Raw genomic sequence first — 23,468 nt, 5'->3', positions numbered from 1 at the left:
CCAATGGGTAAACCAAAACAATTATTGAAATAACTAAAAGTCCACCGAACTTCTTTATTCATCATCCTAAAAGTTATGACCCCTACGTAGTCATCCTCAGAAGAAAATTTAACATCAATCGAGCTCAAAAATTCAAGGACTAGGCGGGGGTAAGTCGGTGCATGAGCGTACATAATATCATTCCAATCTAAAGAACTAATCATCCAATCTACATCGTCCATAATTCCTAGCATATCCATAGTAATGGGATCCATATACTTAGTGCATATAATTTTTCTAGCGATAAGGATATCATATCTAGCTATTTGTTCATAATTTCTAAAAATAATATTGAACTCGTTTTCGTTACCTTCGTCGCGTGCCACCCTTTTTCCTTTACCTTTTGAAAAAGAAGCCTTCCCTTTGCCTTTGTCGCCTCCCGACGCATCTCCTTCGTCAGATCCACTGCTTCCTCGACGAAGTCTCTTCAAGATCTGCAACATGGTGTGCAAGGTTTTGAGGAATTTCTTGTGGAGATGGGTCTTGAGGATGGGAGAGGAGGAGAAGGAGGGAAAAATAGGGAAGTTGCTTCTCTCTTTCTGGATTTGTGGCTTGAAGAAGTGTTAGATCTAGATGTAGATCTAAGAAAAAATAAGCTCTAGAGGCGGGAATTAGGGTTTGATGAGGTGTTGTGGGGAGGAGAAGGCTTTTTGGGAGAGAAGGAGATGAAAATTAGGGGGTTTTGAGGAGTAGGCGACGTACACGGGTAGGGGCACGACCGTGTTTTATAGACACGGCTGGATTAGGTGGGGTTCTGCACGGCCATGCCGATTGGCACGACCTCCTTTTTTCTCCCCTCGGCCAAAGTCGCACGGCCAGTTTTTCCTTCTTCTCTGCATATGTCGCATGGTCATGCCAATTGGCATGACCTAAGTCTTCTCCCTCTCTGCGTTCTCACACGGCTGTGCCGATTGGCACGGCCCATATTCTTCTCTTCTCTGCATAGGCCAGACAACCCTGCAAGGTTACACGGCCCGTGGCCTTCGTCCCTCTATTGGCTTCGCACAGTCATGTGGGGTCACACGGTCGACTCCTTTAAGCTCACAGTGACTCGCCTTTCGTCATTTTGGTTTCTCTGATGCCCCCACACCCATGAAATGCTCACGGCTAGCTCGTCGAGGCTCTACACATCTTGAAAATGAATACCCAAAAAATAAATAAATAATAAAAATACTCGACTCGAACTTACTAAAGAAATAAAACGATAAATGGAATGATAAACGAAAATGAAAACCCTTGGGTTGCCTTCCAAGAAGCGCTTATTTTAGGTCTTTAGCTCGACCCCGTTTCAATTAATGTGGATTAAACCCATGGAAGCACGACTCTCCTCCTAGGGTTTATGCTCCAGTCTGCGCCTTTAGTTTTGCTCGTGCAGGACAGATGTACTTCTTATTGCTTGCTAGAGGGGATCTCTCTTGGAAACTACACTCCTCGACTTTGTGTATGTTCATCTTGCTCGAATTTCCCTGAGAAGAGGGGTCGCAGATAGAGGAATATGATAAATCCAATTCAATCCTTTCTTTACTAATCTCGAAGGATAACTTGTGACTTTTCACATCAATGAGGGCTCTAGCTGTTGCAAGAAATGGTCTTCTAAGGATGATCGGTATCTTGGGATCCTCCTCCATATCCAAGATAATGAAATCTGTGGGAATGATACATCCACCCACTTCTACTGACATGTCTTCCACTATTCCCATTAGGTATCTACATGAATGGTCAGTTAATTGCAGTGTCATAGTAGTCAGTTTAATGTTCTGGAGTCCTAGCTTCTTACATAAAGAGTACGGAAGTAGGCTAACGCTGGCTCCCAAGTCCCAGAAAGCTCTCTGTATAAGTTCAGAACCAAGTTTGCAAGGTATGGAAAAACTCCCCGGGTCCTGAAGTTTTGGTGGAATATTTACCATAAGTAGAGCACTGCAATTCTCTGTTAATGCTACGGTCTCGAAGTCGTCCTTTTGCCTCTTGTTGGATAAAATTCTCTTTAAGAACTTTGCGAACTTCGGCATTTGGTGCAGTGCATCTACCATGGGTACTTCTATGCAAATTTCCTTAATCTTCTTCAGGAATCGGTTGAACTCTTCATCTTTCTGGGATGCTATCAGTTTCTGAGGGAAAGGAATCGTCTGACTTTGTGGGGGAATTTGAAGAGTCCCTTCAACTTTCTTGGTGACCTACTCTCCATCCATGTTCTGGATTTGATTGGGCATTAGGGGAGAGGGCTCTTCCCCTGAGTCAGGTCTTTTCTGAGTAATGATTTGGGGATCTCCCATAGTTCGTCTGCTCCTCAGCTCGATGCGATTGCAGTGTTCCACTGGGTTTATATCTGGCTTTCCTGGAAATGTTCCCTGTGCTCTTGAGAAGGACAGGGCTATCTGAGCTATCTGGTTGTCTTGCATCTTTTGGTGTTTCTCAGAAGTTTTCATTCTTTGAGTCAACAACTTAATCTCATTCTTCATCTCTTTTTGCTCTAAGAGAGCTTCCTCTAGCATATTTTCAATCTGGATAATTGTGAAGGTTGTTGATGTTGATAAGTCTGTTGTACAGATGAGTAGCTCTGTTGCCTAGGTGAGTAGCTCTGTTGTCCAAGTTGATAGCTTTGTTTTGCTGGCCCTTGGTCCTGATTGTTCCGGTATGAGAAATTCGGGTGATTCCTCCATCCTGGGTTGTATGTGTTGAAGTACGGATTGTTTTGCCTTTGGTTGTAGCTAACTATCGCATCGCACTGCTCAAGTTGGTTTATCTGTGCTTGTATTGGCCCTAGGGGGCAAGTATCTTGAGCATGATCAGTATTTCCTCAAGTTTCGCAAACACAAACTATTGCATTGGTCGTGTTGTTGTTGTTCCCCATGACCTCAAACTTCTTGGCCAGAGCATCTAGTTTTGCAGACATGAGTGTGACTGCATCTACGTCGAATTTTCCTGACGTCTTTATTGGATTCCCTGAGAAAGAACCACCAGATCTTTCAGTTGCCCACTGATGGTGGTTCTGTGCCACATTCTCTATGATCTCTTCGGCTTCATCAAGGCTCTTGTTCATTAGTGCTCCTCCTGCTGCAGAGTCGAGAGATACCTTCGTGTGATAGTTGATTCTATTGTAGAAGGTGTGTAGAACCAACCATTTCTCAAGGCCATGATGGGGGCACTACCTCATCATACTTTTGAATCTGTCCCAGGCTTCAAATAATGATTCTGAGTCTATCTGTTTGAAGCTAGCGATCAAGTTCCTCATGTGGGCAGTTTTGCTCGGTGGGTAGAACTTGTTCAGAAATTTCTGCTCATACTGCTCCCAAGATGATATGTTGTTTGCTGGAAGGGAATTTAGCCACTGCTTGGCTCTGTCTTTCAGGAAAAATTCGAAAAGAAGCAATCTCACTGATTCTGGAGGAACTCCATTCACTTTCATGGTACTGCATATCTCGTAGAAAAACTCTAAGTGATGGTTTGAATCATTATGCGGTCCTCCTCCGAATTGATTCTGCAGAACCATGTGGATCACTGCAAGCTTGATTTCAAAATTGTTGACTTCGATTGGCGGTCGAGTGATGCTAGACCGAACCCCTCGTGCATAAGGTGCTGCATAATCCTTCAATAGTTTGTCAGTCATCTCTGAAGATTCTTGTGTTGCCTGAAATGCTTTCTGTAGGTTTCTTCTTCTCAGGAAAGTCTTATCAATCCCTGGATCGAACGGTAGAAGTTGTCCTGAAAGATTAGCTCTACGCATGCAAAAACAAGATATGGAATAAAATATAGAAAATAAAGGGAAATAAAAATAGAATTATTTATCTCTAAAATGCAGAATGTTAAAAAAAAGAAAAATAAAGGAAAAGCTAAGTCTAGTCTAATCTAATTGATTCTTGCTAATGTTATAGACGCAGTTCCCGGCAATGGCGCCAAAAGCTTGATACGATCCCGCAAGTGCATGGATTCGTCATCAGTAATATATAAGATTTGTCGATCCCACGAGGACTGGTTATAAGCACTAGCAATGGTTCACCTAAGATTAGCTAAACTATCGATAGTTGTGAGTTATCTAAAGAAAAGGGAATAAGAAGCGGAAAAGAGAACTAGTGAAGAGAGAGTAATTTACTTGGTTATGACGAGTTCTAGGAGTTTGTTTTTATTGTGGTGGTATTGATATATCACATTCTTTCCTTTACTCATTGTCCATCAACATGCATTCGCCGGAAGCTGAAATATCTATTCTTAGGTACTAAATAAAGAAGATCCCTATGAAATCCTGTTACGGTTAACCCCTGTCACTAGGGCACCTCGGTAGATCACAAGGGCACTACTCTAATTGGTGTCACTAAAGATAGAGATAAGGAGCTTAGTTTGGTCTCTTACTTCCTCGTGGAGGAGTTGTCTCTCCTTTCAAGAAAGTACCCTAGATGTTCGTGAATGGATTACCCCTGTCATTAGAGTCCTTCGGGTGTACAATCTAGGATATTCTCTCTACGAGATAGGCAAGTCCTACACACTCAATTAACACGATATAGAGATCGAGTAGTTGAAACAAAGCACGCGAAATCATCCAATCAAATAGAGGCAAAAGTATGAGTCTTATATCAAACCAATCTACAACTACTCCCTCATCCTAGAACAAAGATTCTACTCCATAGACGCCGGAGAAAACCCCGAAGACATAATGTTAATCATACAATTCTCAAACAAGAAGAGAGAAAAAGAAAAGACGCTTATCCAATGACGACGTGTAATCTTCGGATCCAATCCTTTGCTTCTGGAGTTGATGTGGTGATGAAGGATCGCTGGACGGATGTCTTGGACGACGTAGAATGACACCAAGGCGATTCTCTCCATGAAGGCTCGCTTCCCGACTCTTCCCCCTTGAGGAAAAGGGTTAAAACCCTTTTATAGGCTAGGGCGCAGCTGCGGCGGCATGACCGTGTAAGGATGGCACGACCGTGCCCTTTCTTGTCTCTGGCTGCGGCACGGGCGTGTAAGGATGGCACGACCGTGCCCTTTCTTGTCTCTGGCTGCGCTGCACGGCCGTGTGAACCTGGGGCTCGGCTCTGGGGACACGGGCGTGCAGGATTGCACGGTCGTGTATTGCTTGGCTTCCGTCATGAGGGGCACAGCCGTGTAAGTATGCGCGGCCATGTACTAATCTGCCTCTGGGTTGGTCACACGGTCATGCATGGTTGCACGGTTGATAACCATGATTTTGGCTATATTATCTTGATTCATAATGCATGCTTTTGATGGTTTATTCATAGCTTAATCTTACATATACATTATATTTCATAATTGCATGTGACCTTGGACTTAATTGTAATTTAGCCAATTATCATGGTATTTGATGCTAATCTTTGATTATTATTTTGTAGGCATCAAAAGGGTCATGGGCCCGATCAAATCAGACCGTATTTGGGCTCAAATCAAGGGCTTAATGAGGCGATCAAACCTTGGAGCATTATGAGCCGTCCATTGAAGATTGGAGAGATCTGAGCCATCCATCAAGCATCTGGTCCATCCGACCTAATGAGGAGCAGATCTTGTCCATTGATGAATATCCAGAATTTTTGATCCAGATCTGACCTCATCCAGCCGTTGATCAAGGCCCGGATTGTTCTGGACCGTCCGATCAGATAAGAAGGGGTTTAAATCCCGCGAGAAGCTACAGGAACACTTGGGCTCGGTTCGCGATTTTGCTACAGTGCCTTCATCTTCTTCTTCGCCGCGACGCCGACGCTCCCATTCCTCGATCCAGATCCGTGAGCTAGATTTCTTCGACGACGATCATCAGCTGCCCGCGTTCATCTTCCGGTGATCAGAGAGTGTTGAGAGAGGTTTCTCGGACGCGACTCAGGTTCTGCTCACTGCCACGATTCCGATTGTGGAGGTCTCCCAATCGGCGATCTTCGCATCCACCAGAGCTTAGAGGGAGGTCTCCTGAGAGCTACTGGACCTTTTCCGATCTTCATTACGCAGCAAAGCTGGGTCGATTTGGCCGATCGATCTGATTTGCGACTCAACAAAACTTGAGCTCTGTTTCTTCGGCCGATGAGGTTTCCAGATGGATGGAGCTTGAACGGAGGTTTCCGTGAGCTGTGAGTGCCCTATGGAAATAGCTAGAAGCTTGTTTGATTGTTGTTGAATGCTTATAGGGGTTCCGAGAGCATTTCTACTTCACGGCAGATTGTGAGGAGTCTTTGCTACGGGATTTGAATTGAGGGATGTTTAGGGTTTTAGTTTTCTTCATTAGTTGTCTTTGAATTGTCCATGAATTTGCTCAGATCATCAGATCTGATTCTATTCCTTGCTATCTTGTTTTGTATGAATTTCAATTGCAATTATATTCTTGATTTCTTGTTCGTAACTTTGATTTCTTTAGATTTCTGCAATTCAAACCCCATGCTTAGCTACTGACTTAGGTATTAATCTAGTTACTGTTTTTGACATAGATAATTCGCTTGTCACAAATTGTTGAGTGTTGTTCATTTAATTAGCAAACCTTAGTTCTATTCGATGGATTTGTTGTCACTGATTGAGCTTTTGAGTTTAATAGTTGAATTTTGTGGTGATTGTGATTATGCTTGAAAATGGAATGTTGAACTTGAGCTTGTGATTTGTTATCTCTGTCCAAGTTTAGTTATTTGAGCTTAAGAAATTGATGGAAATTATGATTGTGAATTGGAGAGATGGTTATTAATTTATTTGATCCAATGATGCTTAATTGTTAACAACTTGAATTGAAAGAAGTTTAATCATGTTTTGATGAGGATGAATTATCTTTAATTCTGATCTTGAATGCATTAGATGAAGATAAATTGAATTGTAAGTCAAATGATGTACTTAATTGACCTTGTTGACGTAAGAATTTGATTGGAACCAATTCCAGAAATGCACACACATATTAGTTATCCTTGGAAAAATACGACTTGAGATTCCTTACTACACGCATTTTCTTTAGTTTAAATGAGTTCCAATCTTTATTAATTTGGAGCGCCTTGTGACATGCAAAAAGGCTGACACCAAATTTTGGCGCCGTTGCCGGGGAAAACTAGCAATGTGTGTTTAATTTTAGATTGATGCATTGATTGGTTTATCTTGTTAGCATGTTGATTGATTTGATTGCTTATTCTTTTTGTATTTTCATGTTGGATTATTCTTGAATTTTTTAAATGCTTTTACTGTTCATGTTTTTATGTGATTGAAACTTTATGCATTTGAGTCTTCTAACAATTTGTTCTAGTGTTGTAGTGTGAGAACAGGAGATTTCTTTAGCATGGATCCATATTTTCAGAATTTTGGAGGTGGAATGGAGAGTTATCAGTGTTTTCAACCTGAGTATCAATATTACCCAAGCATGGATCAACAAAATAGGTATGAGTCATTTTCGAATGGTTTTAATGCTAATTGGGTGGATAATTCATGTTTCAAGTATGAAAGTGCACAATGACCATTCATTGAGCCATATCCAGCTTTCCAGAGTTCATATGAATTTCAAGAAGTTTCAACATCATTTGCACCATATTCTTTTCAACAAAACAATCCTCAGATGGATGAGACAACATGGAAACTCAAGGAGATGATGCAACAAATGATCGAACATCAAGAGCGACAATTTTCAAGGATTCAGAACATACAGATTCAATTAGATCAAATTACATCATCTATTAATCAGCCGCAAGCACAAAACTCCAGTGGAGAGATGGAAAGTAGCGATTCTGTCAGGCCTGACCCTACTTCCATTAATTCACATGATTTTTCTAATATTTTTTGTGATGATTATGTGATTATGCAAATTTCTGATCCTAATGATTTTGTTGTTGAAGATGTTGTTAGTGATTCAGGTTCTGAGCATGTTTTTGAAGATGATTTAAGTGTAGGGGAATGCTTACTGGAAGCATTACCTCAAGAATCACCAAGAGTTGAAGATGTAAGTGTAGGGACTTGTGCTATGAAGCCAAGCACCCAAGAATCACTACATGAGGATGTACAACCACCAGAACAAGAGCTTGAGCCATATCTTGATGAAAAGGAGGTAAAAATCACCACTCCAGGTACCTTTCAACATGAAAAGGTTAGTATTTTTTGTGATTTTTCAGAAAATTTTATAGAGGTACCGATTGTTGATTTTATTAGATGTGAATCATTTCTTGAAATATCTTTTGTCCACACTAATATTCTCCTATTTTCTTTTTATCCCACTTGCTTGTGGGAGGTGTTTATTTTTATTGATGTTGTAGGAGAACATGAGCTTCCGGAGTTGGTGTTTAAACTGAACCGATTAAGACCTCCGGAAAGAATTTTGAAGGGAAAAATGAGTAATAAGGAGAATTTGAGTGGAACCATGATTACTCCACTTCCGGGGTGGCTTCTTCTTTTAGATCTTCTTTTAGACCTTCTTCAACCACCGTGAATTAAAGGGGAGTTAGTTCCAATTTTGCTTTCTCTTGCATTTTAATTCATGCTTTGTTAATAAATTCCTTTTATACGTTTTTTAGTTTCATTTTCCTATATTTGCATTTTATTTCCACACTTTCCTTTCATACTTTGCATTTTGTTAGTATATAGCATTTCATTTAAATAAAAGTCTTCATGGGAATTTGCTAGTAATATTTTTAAGATGGTAAAAGTTGTTTTAAATTTGACCATCAATTTTAGGTCATATGACATGATTGAATGCTCTACTTACATGACATTGGTTAAATTGGTGGTGAATTCCATTTTGATTGATTGAGCTTGTTGCATGAATATTACCTAGAGAGGACCACTTTAAGCCTATACACTATTATTTTCTCTTGTGTGGCATGCACTCATAGCAATAGAAACTCTAGAACTTGCTTAGTTTCTTTTCAAAGTCACAATAGCATTTGTGTGCATGGAAATTGAGGATTTTGTCAATTGTGTTTCCCTTCATACTTTCCTATTTCTTTCCCACAATTTTCTTTAAAAAATTTCATTTCATCTAGCATTCTAAATCTTGATCATTTTTTACTTGTCATTCTTCTTGTGTTGAGAGTTTTGGATTAATTGCTTGATGAGTTAGATTGCTAAGATGGACAAGGTTTTATGTGTTGGGGGAGGGGGTTTAATTGAAATTGAGTTCTTTTATGTTGGGAAGTGAGTGAATGCACTGAAAAGAGGAAGCATAGTGGATTTTATTGGATGGTGTCTTTTGCTAATAAGTGATACATTTGATGTGTGAGTAGAAGTGTTATCAATAGCTTGGAATTCCGGGAGCTGTGGAAATCTGCAGAATTGAAGTGCAGAGACTTTTACAAAGCTGGAAATTTAAGTGCAGAGTTGAAAAATGAGGTGCATTTTGTATCAGATTTGTATCAAGAATCAAGAGTAGCAATTTAATCAGAAAAAGGCCCAAGTGAAGCTCTTTTGGGTGCAGAAACAAATGGAATGAAAAGCTGAAGAAATTGCAGAAATAGAAAAGAACCACTGAATTGCTGAGCAGAACTCAATTTATTTACTAAGTGTTAATGTTGTTACTAATTAGCACTATTGTGAACTGAAGCTCCAACCATTACAGTACTAAATGAATTTGAATTACTTTTAATTTGAATTCTGGAGTATATCTGCTGGAATTTGGAAAGCAGAGGAATGTTTGTTATTAGTGCGCTATTGGAAAATCTGGAGCAATGACAGAAATTCAGAAATGGACAGATGCAGTGTTGAATTGTAGTTAGCAGCTGGATTGTTGCAACAAGAGAAGTTTCTATCTTACCACTGTCAATTGGTATTACAACATCTTTAATATTGTTGAGATGCAAATTCTGAAAAGTGTTGGATGTTAAATTTAGAAACTGAACTGAGGAAGTTTGTCTTTATTCTATATGAAATCCGAGATAAGATGTTGAGCTGGAAATCAGGTTACTTGAAGATCAGAACTCTTTGTGAAGAACTTGAGGAGTTTCCACTAAATTCTGAAATTTTCCTGAAATTCGGATACAAGAAGCAATTGGAAATTATGGTGTATCAGTAAGGATCAGCAGGAGTTTGAAGACTAAAACTTCGATATCAGATTCAATTCTGAAGATCACTTCTGACAGGTTTCTGGACTCGGATTTTTGAAGATCTAATAACCTTCAACATCAAAGGCAATTGCATTTCTGAAATCATTTCTTTGAATCTGATTCTGGAGTCAACTTCTGAAGTTATTTCTGAAACTAAAGAATATAGCAGCTGTTTGAGTTACAAATCTGTTGAAAGAAGATTTTAGAAGTAATAGAGTAGACTTCTTTGCATTTTAAGTGGCAAACTTGTGATGATGATGTTGATTCCAAAGGGGCTATGTGAGTTGTTTCTATGTGCCAAACGATGATGCTTTCCTTATCAGATTAGATCTGAAATAAATGATACCATTTGTTGTCACTAATTCAACATACCAAGCTGAGATTACCTTAAATCCTAGAAACAAAAATGTTAAAATGGAAATATGGTAAACTGAAATGGTTGAGGTTGCTATGGAATTTATTAATGTGCCAATTTTCTTGGATTGGATTCCTATTGTAAACTTAGTTTCTGATTTAAAAGAATGCAAGGTACATCAAGACCAAGTTCAGGAATCAAGTTTGATCAGAGATCAAACTGCACTCTGATTTTCAATTATCAGATACACTGCAGTTTCATGAATCCAGCCAAGATCACCTTGAATTCCAGCATCTGAAACTAGCTGTAGATTCTGATAATTGACATATTAGAGTGTTCACATATTGCAGAAACTGCAGCGTGCAGAAAATCAGAATGGAACTAATATATCTGGTTATTAAATCTGCAGCTAGTGGCCTTGAATAAATCATATATGCAGTAAATAGAATCCTGAGCTGTGATTGTTTGATGCTGAATTTTGTGATCAAAGCTGCTATGGGTGGTTAATGGAATTTGATTTGGTCTTAAATCTGTCAAAGACAGAAACAGAGAAAGGTAACTTACAACAGAAAATAAAGAAAAATATACAGTGCTGATTTTAAGTGTGCATTGTCCGAGACGACCAAAGTTTAAGTATGGGGGAGGGAGCTCTTTTCCAGAAAGGGATGTGACATTATTTGAGCTTCAAAATGCTAGAATTGAAGTGTAAGAGCTGGAAAAATAGTGAAAATAGAAATAAATAAAAAAACAGAGAAGAGGAAATGGCAATACAAAAGAGTATCAAAGTTGGAGATTGAGTATCAAGATTTTATGTTGGTCATCAAATGGAAGGGGAGTTTAGCTTTGTCTTTTGTATTGATAAAAACAAATGGTATTCATTTCTTTTTACATCAAATGGGTTAACTCATCAAGTAAATTCCTTTCATACTCTCACTCTCTTCATTGATGCATTTTCTTTTGTTTATTTCATCCACTTTCATTGTTCTTCTTGCTTCCATTTAAATTCTTGATGATAAAATCCTTTTGATTCATGTATGATATGTTCATAGTGGTGGAGAATTAGACACTAAGCAAGCTTATGGTAGTGAAATGTTGTGAGTTGCATTGAGTGAGCTCCACTAATACATATTTTGAGTGTGAGAGCTAGAATAGGTAAATCCCTTGTGAGATTGCATCTTGCTTAATTTTTTAATTGGATTGAAACTACCATACCTACTGATTATTGTTTGGATTGTATTCATGATTGTTTGTGATCTTTAAGATGACCTTAGTTAATTACTTTTTACCATTTTCTAGGTATTGCTAGGGAATTTTCTATGGAGATGATTTTTTTAGTTTTCTTTACTTGAACGGGGCGTCCAAGATTAAGTGTGGGGGATTTGATAACCATGATTTTGGCTATATTATCTTGATTCATAATGCATGCTTTTGATGGTTTATTCATAGCTTAATCTCACATATACATTATATTTCATAATTGCATGTGACCTTGGACTTAATTGTAATTTAGCCAATTATCATGGTATTTGATGCTAATCTTTGATTATTATTTTGTAGGCATCAAAAGGGTCATGGACCCGATCAAATCAGACCGCATTTGGGCTCAAATCAAGGGCTTAATGAGGCGATCAAACCTTGGAGTATTATGAGCCGTCCATTGAAGATTGGAGAGATCTGAGCCATCCGTCAAGCATCTGGTCCATCCGACCTAATGAGGAGCAGATCTCGTCCATTGATGAATATCCAGAAGTTTTGATCCAGATCTGACCTCATCCAGCCGTTGATCAAGGCCCGGATTGTTCTGGACTGTCCGATCAGATAAGAAGGGGTTTAAATCCCGCGAGAAGCTACAGGAACACTTGGGCTCGGTTCGCGATTTTGCTACAGTGCCTTCATCTTCTTCTTCGCAGCGACGCCGACGCTCCCATTCCTCGATCCAGATTCGTGAGCTAGATTTCTTCGACGACGATCATCAGCTGTCGGCGTTCATCTTCCGGTGATCAGAGAGTGTTGAGAGAGGTTTCTCGGACGCGACTCAGGTTCTGCTCACTGCCACGATTCCGATTGTGGAGGTCTCCCAATCGGCGATCTTCGCATCCACCAGAGCTTAGAGGGAGGTCTCCTGAGAGCTACTGGACCTTTTCCGATCTTCATTACGCAGCAAAGCTGGGTCGATTTGGCCGATCGATCTGATTTGCGACTCAACAAAACTTGAGCTCTGTTTCTTCGGCCGATGAGGTTTCCAGATGGATGGAGCTTGAACGGAGGTTTCCGTGAGCTGTGAGTGCCCTATGGAAATAGCTAGAAGCTTGTTTGATTGTTGTTGAATGCTTATAGGGGTTCCGAGAGCATTTCTACTTCACGGTAGATTGTGAGGAGTCTTTGCTACGGGATTTGAATTGAGGGATGTTTAGGGTTTTAGTTTTCTTCATTAGTTGTCTTTGAATTGTCCATGAATTTGCTCAGATCATCAGATCTGATTCTATTCCTTGCTATCTTGTTTTGTTTGAATTTCAATTGCAATTATATTCTAGATTTCTTGTTCGTAACTTTGATTTCTTTAGATTTCTGCAATTCAAACCCCATGCTTAGCTACTGACTTAGGTATTAATCTAGTTACTGTTTTTGACATAGATAATTCGCTTGTCACAAATTGTTGAGTGTTGTTCATTTAATTAGCAAACCTTAGTTCTATTCGATGGATTTGTTGTCACTGATTGAGCTTTTGAGTTTAATAGTTGAATTTTGTGGTGATTGTGATTATGCTTGAAAATGGAATGTTGAACTTGAGCTTGTGATTTGTTATCTCTGTCCAAGTTTAGTTATTTGAGCTTAAGAAATTGATGGAAATTATGATTGTGAATTGGAGAGATGGTTATTAATTTATTTGATCCAATGATGCTTAATTGTTAATAACTTGAATTGAAAGAAGTTTAATCATGTTTTGATGAGGATGAATTATCTTTAATTCTGATCTTGAATGCATTAGATGAAGATAAATTGAATTGTAAGTCAAATGATGTACTTAATTGACCTTGTTGACGTAAGAATTTGATTGGAACCAATTCCAGAATGCACACACATATTAGTTATCCTTGGAAAAATACGACTTGGGACTCCTTACTACACGCATTTTCTTTAGTTTAAATGGGTTCCAATCTTTATTAATTTGGAGCGCCTTGTGACATGCAAAAAGGCCGACACCAACGGTCGTGCACTTTCCTTCTCCTGTTTGGCCACACGGTCGTGCGAGGTTGAACGATCGTGTTCTCTGGCTCATTTCGGTGCGTCGACAATCGCTGTTTTTGCTCCAAAAATTATCCCTATCAACACAAAATCAAACAAAGAGTAGATATCCGAACAAACGAATATATATGATGAATACATGATAAAAGAGTTGATCATATGAATAATATGTACGTATAAAGCAAGTGAATGTGTGTTAAAAATATGCATAAACTATCATAATATTTACGCACATCATGGAGCATCTTAGGTTGGAGCATTGGAGAGACCCTCGGCCGAATGGAGGCACCCCCAAGTGGATAGAGGCCAAAGTTCATGGAGAGGATCAATTCGAGTGAAGATGCTTCGAGTCATTGGAGGTGCATTCAATGCATTATAAAACAATTCCACGGTTAGCTCTTTTAGTACAACTTCTAACAAGCTTTCTTGATCATTCTGCTACATCCTCCTCCTCCCGTTGTACTACGACACTACTATGCCATGTTGCAGAAGAACGACTCCGACATCAAGCTTCAAATCTCCAGCTACAATTATTGTCAATAAATTTATTTTTGTTAATTCAATTAATTGTACTTGCATATGAAAGTGTAGCCTATTACACTCTCTTATTTGTAACCAATGGTAGAAAAAAATGTGGAATCCGTCATCTCAGCGGCCCCACTCTCTTATTTGTAACCAAGCTTCAAGTTTTAGTGGGTTTCCCAATTGATATGGTCCAAGGGATCATAAGCCTTGGAGTAGGGGTCATAAAAGACTCTGAACCAAGTAAAATCAACTTGCGTACTCTTGTTGGTTTTCTTGTAATCCTATTTCATTATTTCCGTTGCGTACTCATGTTTTAGAAAAGGTTTTAAAAATTGAAAAAGGAAAAGTTTTAAAAACAAGATTCACCCCGCTATCTCGTTCTTTTTGATCCTTTAATTCACTCCTCCCTTCTAGCGATCCAAACTACTTCCGCTGAACCATTAATTGATATCAAAGTCAAACCACTCAAAAGGATTAACTGTCGACAAGTAATTAGATCGGGAGGAATGGTCGGATCAAGCATCCATCCACCAAAGTTTGAGAGGGAATTCACTGTATGGAAAAGAAAAATGGAGATATTTTTAAAAATAGATTTTGATATTATGTTATGTATAAAACATGGGTTTGAAGTGCCCGGGAATGAGGATGGAGTAGAAATTGATGAACAATGATGGAACAAAAAATAACGAGATGAGTTCATGGCTAATGGTAAGGCAAAGTTCATCTTCTTAATGTGTTACCCATACAGGAGATAAACAAGATAAGCCTCTATGACTAAGCCAAAGACCTCTAGGACAAGTTTCTAGAACTTCATGAGGAGACCTCAGAAATAAAGCTAGTCAATAGGGATTTGATGAAGAATCAACTAACTTATCTCTGACTAGAGAAGGGAGAGACAATAGGCCCAACCTCAGGCCAAGTTTGAACCGGACCCGATCTAGACCTAGAAATAGTTCAATGGGTTGGGTACCCATTGACTCGGTTCTAGTTCAAAAATTGAAACTGGCCTAGTAGGGTGCCACGCCTATTCCAGTTCAGCTCCTCTAAAATTCACCCATCAGTAGTTAACCACCGGTTCAAACCAGTGGTTCATTTTTTAAGTTTTGGACCTTTAGAACTACAAATTAATCGGTGGTTCACGATCGTCATTCTAGCCGTTGGGATGAAAAAAATTGTTTTTTGTATTTTTTTCAACAGTTGAGATATTTGGCCATTTTTTTATCAATGACTACAATTTAGTATATGTTACTCTCTAAGTCAATGATCAATGATTCTAGCCCTCTTCACACTTTCAACTTCCTCTTCCAAGTTCCGACTGTAATGGAAGGAGGCCAAGGGCAATAAGGAGGTAGAGGGCTAGGAGGTTCATCATCTCGATCTCAGAAGGGCAAAGAAATAGTAAATCTGAACATTCAATACATGAATGATGAGACCAACAACTTCTGAATTTGACTTTGACACCCGAAACCTAAAGAAGTACTGATGCAATTATTTCTAAGGTTCGGGAAGTTTCTCCTTTAAAATCTTCTATTTTTACTAAATATTTTGATAAAGTCACTCTTCCATCGAGAGAATTATGTGCAAAATATAAGTACTACAATGTTTTCTATAAATTCCAAACTGGTGATGACTATGTGTCATTGAAACGACACGTAGAAGTGAAACACCTGACAAAATTTGGAATTGACCATACTCAAGCATAATTATCTAGATTTTCTATGAGTGGAAGTAGTGATTCTAGTTTAGTTTTATATTTTGATAATAAATTAAGAAAATCATTAGCTAGATTTATTTTCTAAGAATATCTTTCATTTAGTTTTAGATCTAAATGCACTTTTAAAGATTTTTGTAAAGAATCTCTTAAGTCATTTGCTAAATATGTTCTTAGAACTACACTACAAAACAATTAAAAGATTAGTAAAACAAGGAGAAAATTAATTGAAGAATTTAGTAAATTAAATAATAAAATTTATTTATATTATGATATTTGGAGTAATCATTCGCAAACACATTTATATATGGGTGTGACTTACCATTGGATCGATAACTCTTGGAATATCCAAAAACAATTGTTAGCTTATAGAATTTTTGATGAATCACATAATACTCACAACATCATACAATTATTATATTTAATTTTAGAAGAAAAGGAATTAACTCATAAAATATCTTTAATATCATTTGATAATGCTAATTTTAATACTGTTAGTATTGAAAAACTTAAATTTATATGTCAACCTATTATTGATAGTTTTTTTTATATTCGTTGCATTTGTTATATTTTAAATTTATGTGTTCAAGATGGATTAAGAATTTTAGTAAATCATATTGAACCAATTAGAAATGTTATTTCCTATTTATGGCCACATTCATTTATAATGAAATAATTGAGTACATTTTGTAAAATTAATGGAATGAGACCTAAAAATTTTCATGTGATGAACCAACATGTTGGAATTCAACATATCAATTATATAGAAAATTATTATGTTCATTTTTTACACAAAATATTAATAATGCTAATATATATTTATTTTCACAACAATGAAATATTTGTAATAGCATTTTAAAATTTTAAATGTATTTAATAATGTAATCAAATAACTTTCTAGTTTTTATTATCCTACTTCTCATTTAGTTTTAGGAATTTTTTAATATAATATTAGTTTTAAATGAAAATAGTACTAATGAATTTTTTATCTTCTTGTATATTAGTAATGAACATAAAATGGGAAAAATATTTTTTTTCATGTTCTTAGAAAATCTAGGTTTAGGTTTACCATTGTATTCTGTATTACTATTATTGTTGTTGGCTAATATAGTATTGCAGGAAAAGTCTTAGTGGATCGGGCGATCAGACACTGAGCAGGCAAAAGTCTAAACAGGTCTGGAGGACCAATGTTTGACAGGTAAGTTGAGGTATGCAACTGGAGGAGCGATAGTGAGGTCGGGTTCCTAAAGGGAACAACCTTAGGTTACTGATCCAACTGAAGAAACTGGGAAGGTTTCCAAGTTGAGATCAAGACAGTTCTACTGTCTATATTACTCATGCATTATATTACTGTGCTAACCTTTGTTTTGCAGAAATATTGTTTAACTCTGTTTTGCAGATTCGGCCTGATCGGTCGATCGAACAGGAGGATCGGTCGATCGAACCAACTTGACTTAGACCAGAGATCAGTTCAGACCAAAGCAAAGCACAGTCCGATCGAAGCTTGATCGGTCGACCGTTGACCGAACCAGGGATCGGTCGACCGATCCAATCAGCATTAAACAACATTAAAAGAAGATCTCTTGCAGATTTCGACAAACAAGGAAAAGGCTTATTCGGTCGACTGAAAAGATGGTTCGGTCGACCGAACCATTAAAGATCAGTTAATGCATATTTCCGAGCCAGCGTCAGACTCCGGCCAGGAAGGAAGGAGGGAGCGGGTTCGATCGACCGAACAGTGGGATCGGTCGACTGAACACCCAAGGCCTATAAAATGGAGCTCAAAGTCTGTGGCCGGTAGACAATTTTTCTGATAAAAAATTATGTTCTGCAAACGACTCGTCTTCATTAGCCGAGCAAGCTACATCATCCGGAAGTGCCTGTTAGAGTGTATACTAAAAGCCTAGCTTTTGGTATAAACATTTATCTAGAAATAAGAATCACATTGGTCAAATGTCTACATTTATGATAAATGTAGTTGTTCAATTAATTTATATTGTAGATAACATGGTGTGTGGTGTCACACACAGAGGATCATGTTATCAGTACCTTATAAATTATAAACAGCAGCTCACGACCATAATGGAAAGGAACAAACCATTGGAAGGTCGTAGTGTAATTAGGTATTAGTTTATCTTAACTATATAATTACACTAGTACACTTAGAGTGTATTGAGTAGGACCATTTGAGGTCGTTCCTTTTGTACTGACTTTATGAAGGAACAAAGACCTCAGTTATTATGGAAGTGTGTACTCTTAATCCTAATATAATAACAAGCACATATATTTGATATTTATTTCTTTAATTTATCAATGGGTGAGATTTAGTTCGATAAATCAATAAGCCCGATAAGTTGAGAAATGATATCACTTATAGTGTGTGTTGTTGATTATAGAAGGAAACTGTGTCCTAGTGATCTAGGTTGAGAATGTCCCCAAGAGGAGTGTAACGACCCAATTTTCCCTATTTCAAGTTCTAAAAGTCCATAAAAATATTTGGAAATACTTTTAAAATATTCTAGAGATTTTTAGGAATTTTTAGAGTATTTTTACGTAATTTTTGGAGGTCGTTTAGTAGGGTTACAAAAAGAAAGAAGTTTCTTAAAAAAATGTTGAAGGTGAGATTCGAACCCACGACCTCGGGTCGGACTGACCCAAGCAAAACCGGTCCAACCAGCTGAGCTACACGGTTTTGTTAACCTTATATGGTGAGAACTAAGTTTATAGCATAGTTAAGGATTAGGAAATAAATAGGTATTAAAAGGAGAACTTGAGTTTTACCCGAGACCTAATTTTCCTCACCTTTCTCTCCCGACGGCGCTGTTCCTCTCCTCGGGCGAAAACGCAGCGGCGTTAGGGCTTCGATCCGGCGGCCGACGAGCACCTTTCTTCGAGAGCTCTTCACACATTCGTGACCGGCTCATCGAGGGGAGCACGCAGACACGAAGAGATCGAAGAAATTTCAAGTCTCTGCAAGCCCTAGAAGCCGATCTCGGCTGTAAGTCCAAGAAATCCAAGGTGAGTTGCTTCTCACCAGCGGTAGGAGTTGCTCCGATCTTTCGGTTTCGTTTCCTTGTTTCCCGAGTTTCTTGAATCCGAACCATGCTATAAAGATTTTTGGTTTTGGGTGTTCTGCCGTGGGTTTCAAAGAGGGACCAAGAACTGGTTTTGTTTAATTGAGCATGTAGGATAGTTTTGCGCCGAATCTAAGCTTGCTAGGGATCAAGTTTTTGTTTCTCCTTGTTTTTTTTGGAATCTGCCGTGACCTAGGGATGAGTTTAAAGTTCCTACCGTGACCTTCAGGATGGAGAAAGGGCTTAATGGATTTAGCCTTGATTGATGTTGCTTTAGCTTTTATTGATTCTGTAATTTCTGGACAAATATATTGGCTTGGGTCATTTCCTTTATGCTGTCGTGAGTTGATTAAGAAGAGGAGAAGGGATTTAAATTGTCATAGCAATCACCCCTTTTAATAGCATGTGCTTAACAGAAATCTGCCAATGCATTTCTTAATAGAATAGTTGACTTCCTTTGCTACCATATCAAGCTTTGCATAGGTGTAAACTTCAGCAGATTATAGCCTATATAAGTAGAAGAAGTATTGCAGATTTGGTTTAGCTTATGTGGCTTGCATTATCTCGGATTAATGGGGCTGGTAGTTAGCTTTCTTTTGCTTTTATCACAGCATGTTTAGAAAGCTTAAAGTTACTTTCTTTTGCTCTTATCACAGCATGTTTAGAAAGATCAAATTAGCTTTCTTTTGCTCTTATCACAGCATGTTTAGAAAGTCCAAGTTGCTTTCTTTGTGCTATTTTTATAGCATGATTAGTAAGTTTAAAGTTGCTTTTCTTTGCTCTATTTTTACAGCATGATTAGTAAGCTCAAGTTGCTTTTCTTTGCTCTATTTTTACAGCATGATTAGTAAGCTTAAAGTTGCTTTCTTTAGCTCTATTTTATAGCATGATTAGTAAGCTCAAAGTTATTTCCATTTGCTATTTTAACAAGCATGAACAGCCATGTATTCTAATGGAAAAATAAGAATCCTATTAAATACTTTTAGAAGTATTAACAAGTAAAAGGAAGATAAAGAAAAGAAAGGGAAAAGGCTAAGGCCTTAAGTAAAATCCCGAATTCAAGACTTTAGGGATTTTGGCACACAAGGTGCTTATTAAATGCCAAGGCATTTTATTATAAGAAGTATTTAAAGATAAAAAGTATTTTACTTTTAAATGGCATGTACCGGACACAAGATCCAAGGGATGGGCTCCAAGTTGCCCCTAGGCACATGGCCTAGAAGGGATGGACTCCAAGTTGCCCCTAGGCACATGGCCTAGAAGTATCTTAGTAGTTTCGGGATTAGCTACCTCGATTCTTATTAAGAATGCGCGCAAAGTGGTACAATGCCGGGCCCAAGAGAAGTTGATTATTATTTTAAAGTATTATTAAAGTATAAGTTTTGAAACAAATGAAACAAGCTTCAAATATGTTTAGAATTAGAAAGTTTAGTCTCTTGTTATTTGAAGCATGCAGTAGTAGTTTATTTGTTTCTTGCTATTAGATTATTCAGCATGTTTAGCTTTATTTGCTTTCAGCATGCAGTTAGTATATTATTCTTGTGAGCATGAGTAGCTTTACAAGTTTAGTAGCTTTACATGTTTAGTATTTCAGTTAGTATGCTTCCTTATTTGGATTATGAGCATGATTAGCTATACATGTTTAATATTTCAGTTAGTATGTTTCCTTTATTGGATTATGAGCATGATTAGCTATACATGTTTAGTATTTCAGTTAGTATGATTCCTTTATTGGATTTTGAGCATGATTAGCTATACATGATTAGTATTTCAGTTAGTTTGATTCCTTTGCTATTTATGAGCATGAGTAGCTTTACATGTTAGCATTCAGTTTTAGCATGTTTTTATTTATATACATGCATATCGAGTTTTTGTGAGTAGATAGCGCTCACTAAGCTTTATGCTTATAGACTGCACTTCCTCCTACTGCAGATAAAGGAAAGGAAAAGATTTAGCAAGGAAGGCGACAAGGTGGTGGTGATGAAGGTGTGTGATGCCAGGACTATGGAGAGATCATGAGTTTGCTAAGGAAACTGTCAAGACTCCTTTGAGTTTTCTTTCAGTTATTAAGTTGATAGAGATTGTATTAGTTGTTTCCTTTGTCTATGTTGATTAATTGAGTCTATTCCGCATTGTTAGTTGAGTTATTTCCTATTGTTGGAGCTATATAGTTTTCTATTGCTAGAATAGTTTCTTTTTAGTGTCGTGTTATTATTTCTGCGTGGTTGTGAAAAATATGTTCCAGCCGCCTGTGGCTGTGTATATAGTGTTTGTATCCCAGTTTGGGGTCACCGGTACAGGGGAGACTCTGCCGAAATTTTCGGTAGGGATTCCTCGTAGTTAAGTAGCGTACCGGTTAAGTAGAGTTAGTAGTTAAGTAACGGTCATCCTTAGAATGTAGTAGCAGTATGAAGGGTGGTCGTTACAGTTGGTATCAGAGCAGGTCCCATTCTCCAGCATCACACACACATCAGCATCATCCTTGCCGTCTTCAAGTAAGAAAGTATTTAAGTTTTTTCTTTATTGCTTTTCTTTATTATTATTTGCAGTATAGAGTGATTGTTTATAAGTGCCTAAGTAAGATAGAAGTTATTGTTTCTCCTTTCTTGATCCATACATATGTTTGTTTAGAACGGATAGAGAAGATACCAAGTCTTTTTCTCTGCATAATTAGATGTCAAGAATAGGACATCCCCGTACCGTTCGTACTGAGAACCAAGATCAGGAGAACGAAGAGCTTAGATCAATTGAGCCAATCTCTCTGAAGTTATTGCCCAACTCCAGAGACAAGTAGTAGAGCAGCAACAAGTGATTGCCAATCTGATGGCCAATCAGAAGCTAGCTCCTCCCACTCCCCCAACCATCATTGTGGAGACCCCAGTGGGGACTGAAGTCCCATCAGTTGCCCTGGAAGTCACCACAACACCTAGAAGACAAGAAGTATACCTGATACAGTGGCTAAAGCTGAAGCCAGAAAACTTCTCAGGCACGACTGAGCCCTGAGATGCACAGGTTTGGTTCAAGACACTTGAGAGCACAATGAAGCTTCTTGACTGACCAGAAGTCGAGAAGGTTAAGTGTGCCTCTTTCTGCCTATCTGGAGATGCTCGTATGTGGTGGGAGCGAGTTAAGAGTAAGAGAGCAATCAACCAGATGAGCTGGGTTGACTTCGAGATAGAGTTTTACGAAGAAGTCTTCCGTCAACGGATCACCAATAAACAGTATGAGGAGCTTATGGAATTCAGACAAGGTGACCTACCAGTAGAAGAAGCGGTTAAAAGATTTAACAGGCTAGCTCACCTTTGCCTAGAGTTAGTAAGTACAGTGAAAGAATGAGTCAAACTGATGCTCCTAATGCTGAGACCAGAAATAACACCTAATGTGAGTAGTGAAACTCACCGACCATAGATTGGTGAAGAGCTGGTCAGCAGGGCATTAGTGAGCACTATCTAAACAACATCAAGGTACAACAAACGCAACACAAGCCAGTCAAGATAGAAGACAAGACAGTGGGGAAACAGAGACCCCAGTCAAGTAATCAGAACTAGAAGGACAAAGATAACAAGAAAGACCCAAGCAGGAAGATGTTCGGGTAGTCTGTGGGTATCCATAGGTATTTCCAGAAGAGCTACCTGGACTACCTCACAACAGAGAAGCGGAATTTGAAATTGAATTGGTTCCTGACGCCAGCCCAATTTCAAAAGCCCTGTATCAAATTTCTCTAGCAGAGCTAAAAGAGTTACAAGAACAATTTCAGGAGCTACTTGACAAGGGTTTCATCCGCCCTAGTCACTCACCTTGGGAGCTCCTGTGTTGTTTGTCAAGAAGAAAGACGGATCTATGCTAATGTGCATAGATTTTAGAGTCTTGAGCAAAGTAACAGTTAAAGACTAGTACCCTCTTTCGAATAGATGATCTATTTGATCAGCTAAAGAGAGCAACAATGTTCCCTAAAATATACCTGCGTTTTGGGAACCATCAGTTGAAAGCGGAAGGAAGTAATACACCCAGGTAAAGCTAACAAAGTGGCAGATGCACTAAGCAGAAAGTCCAGTGCATCCCTGATGTCTCTGTCATCATTAGCCCTGCCACTGCAGAAAGAGTTGTCAGACTTTGGAGTCGAAATTATTTATGGGCAACTCTCTGCATTGACCTTAGAGTCAACCCTGCTTGAGGATATACAGAGAAAGCAAAGTGAAGATCCAGATATCCAAAAGATCAAGCAAGGGATACAAGAAGAAGAAAATTCAGAGTTTCGAGTATCAAATAGTGGAATCCTCTACCAGGGGAACCGCCTTTGTGTCCCTAATGACGAAGAGTTGAGAAAGAAGATTATAGAAGAAGCTCATAGTACACCCTACTCCATGCATCCTGGTTCTACCAAGATATACCAAGACGTGAAACAGAGGTTCTGGTGGTTTGGACTCAAAGGAGATGTAGCTAAGTATGTCAGTACCTGTCTGACATGTCAGAGGGTCAAAGCAGAACACCAGAGACCAGGAGGAGTCCTACAGCCCCTCCCA

General features: G+C 38.4%; 1 pseudogene; it reads left to right on the top strand.

Annotated features, from left to right (window-relative positions):
- The first annotated feature begins 3,167 nt into the window (after positions 1 to 3,167).
- Positions 3,168 to 3,239, top strand: LOC122018288 (annotated as a pseudogene).
- The last annotated feature ends 20,229 nt before the right edge of the window (positions 3,240 to 23,468 follow it).

The sequence above is a fragment of the Zingiber officinale genome, chromosome 8B (genome assembly GCF_018446385.1).
Source record: "Zingiber officinale cultivar Zhangliang chromosome 8B, Zo_v1.1, whole genome shotgun sequence".
In the NCBI taxonomy this organism is placed as follows: Eukaryota; Viridiplantae; Streptophyta; class Magnoliopsida; order Zingiberales; family Zingiberaceae; genus Zingiber; species Zingiber officinale.
This window is presented reverse-complemented; position numbering and strand designations above follow the sequence as displayed.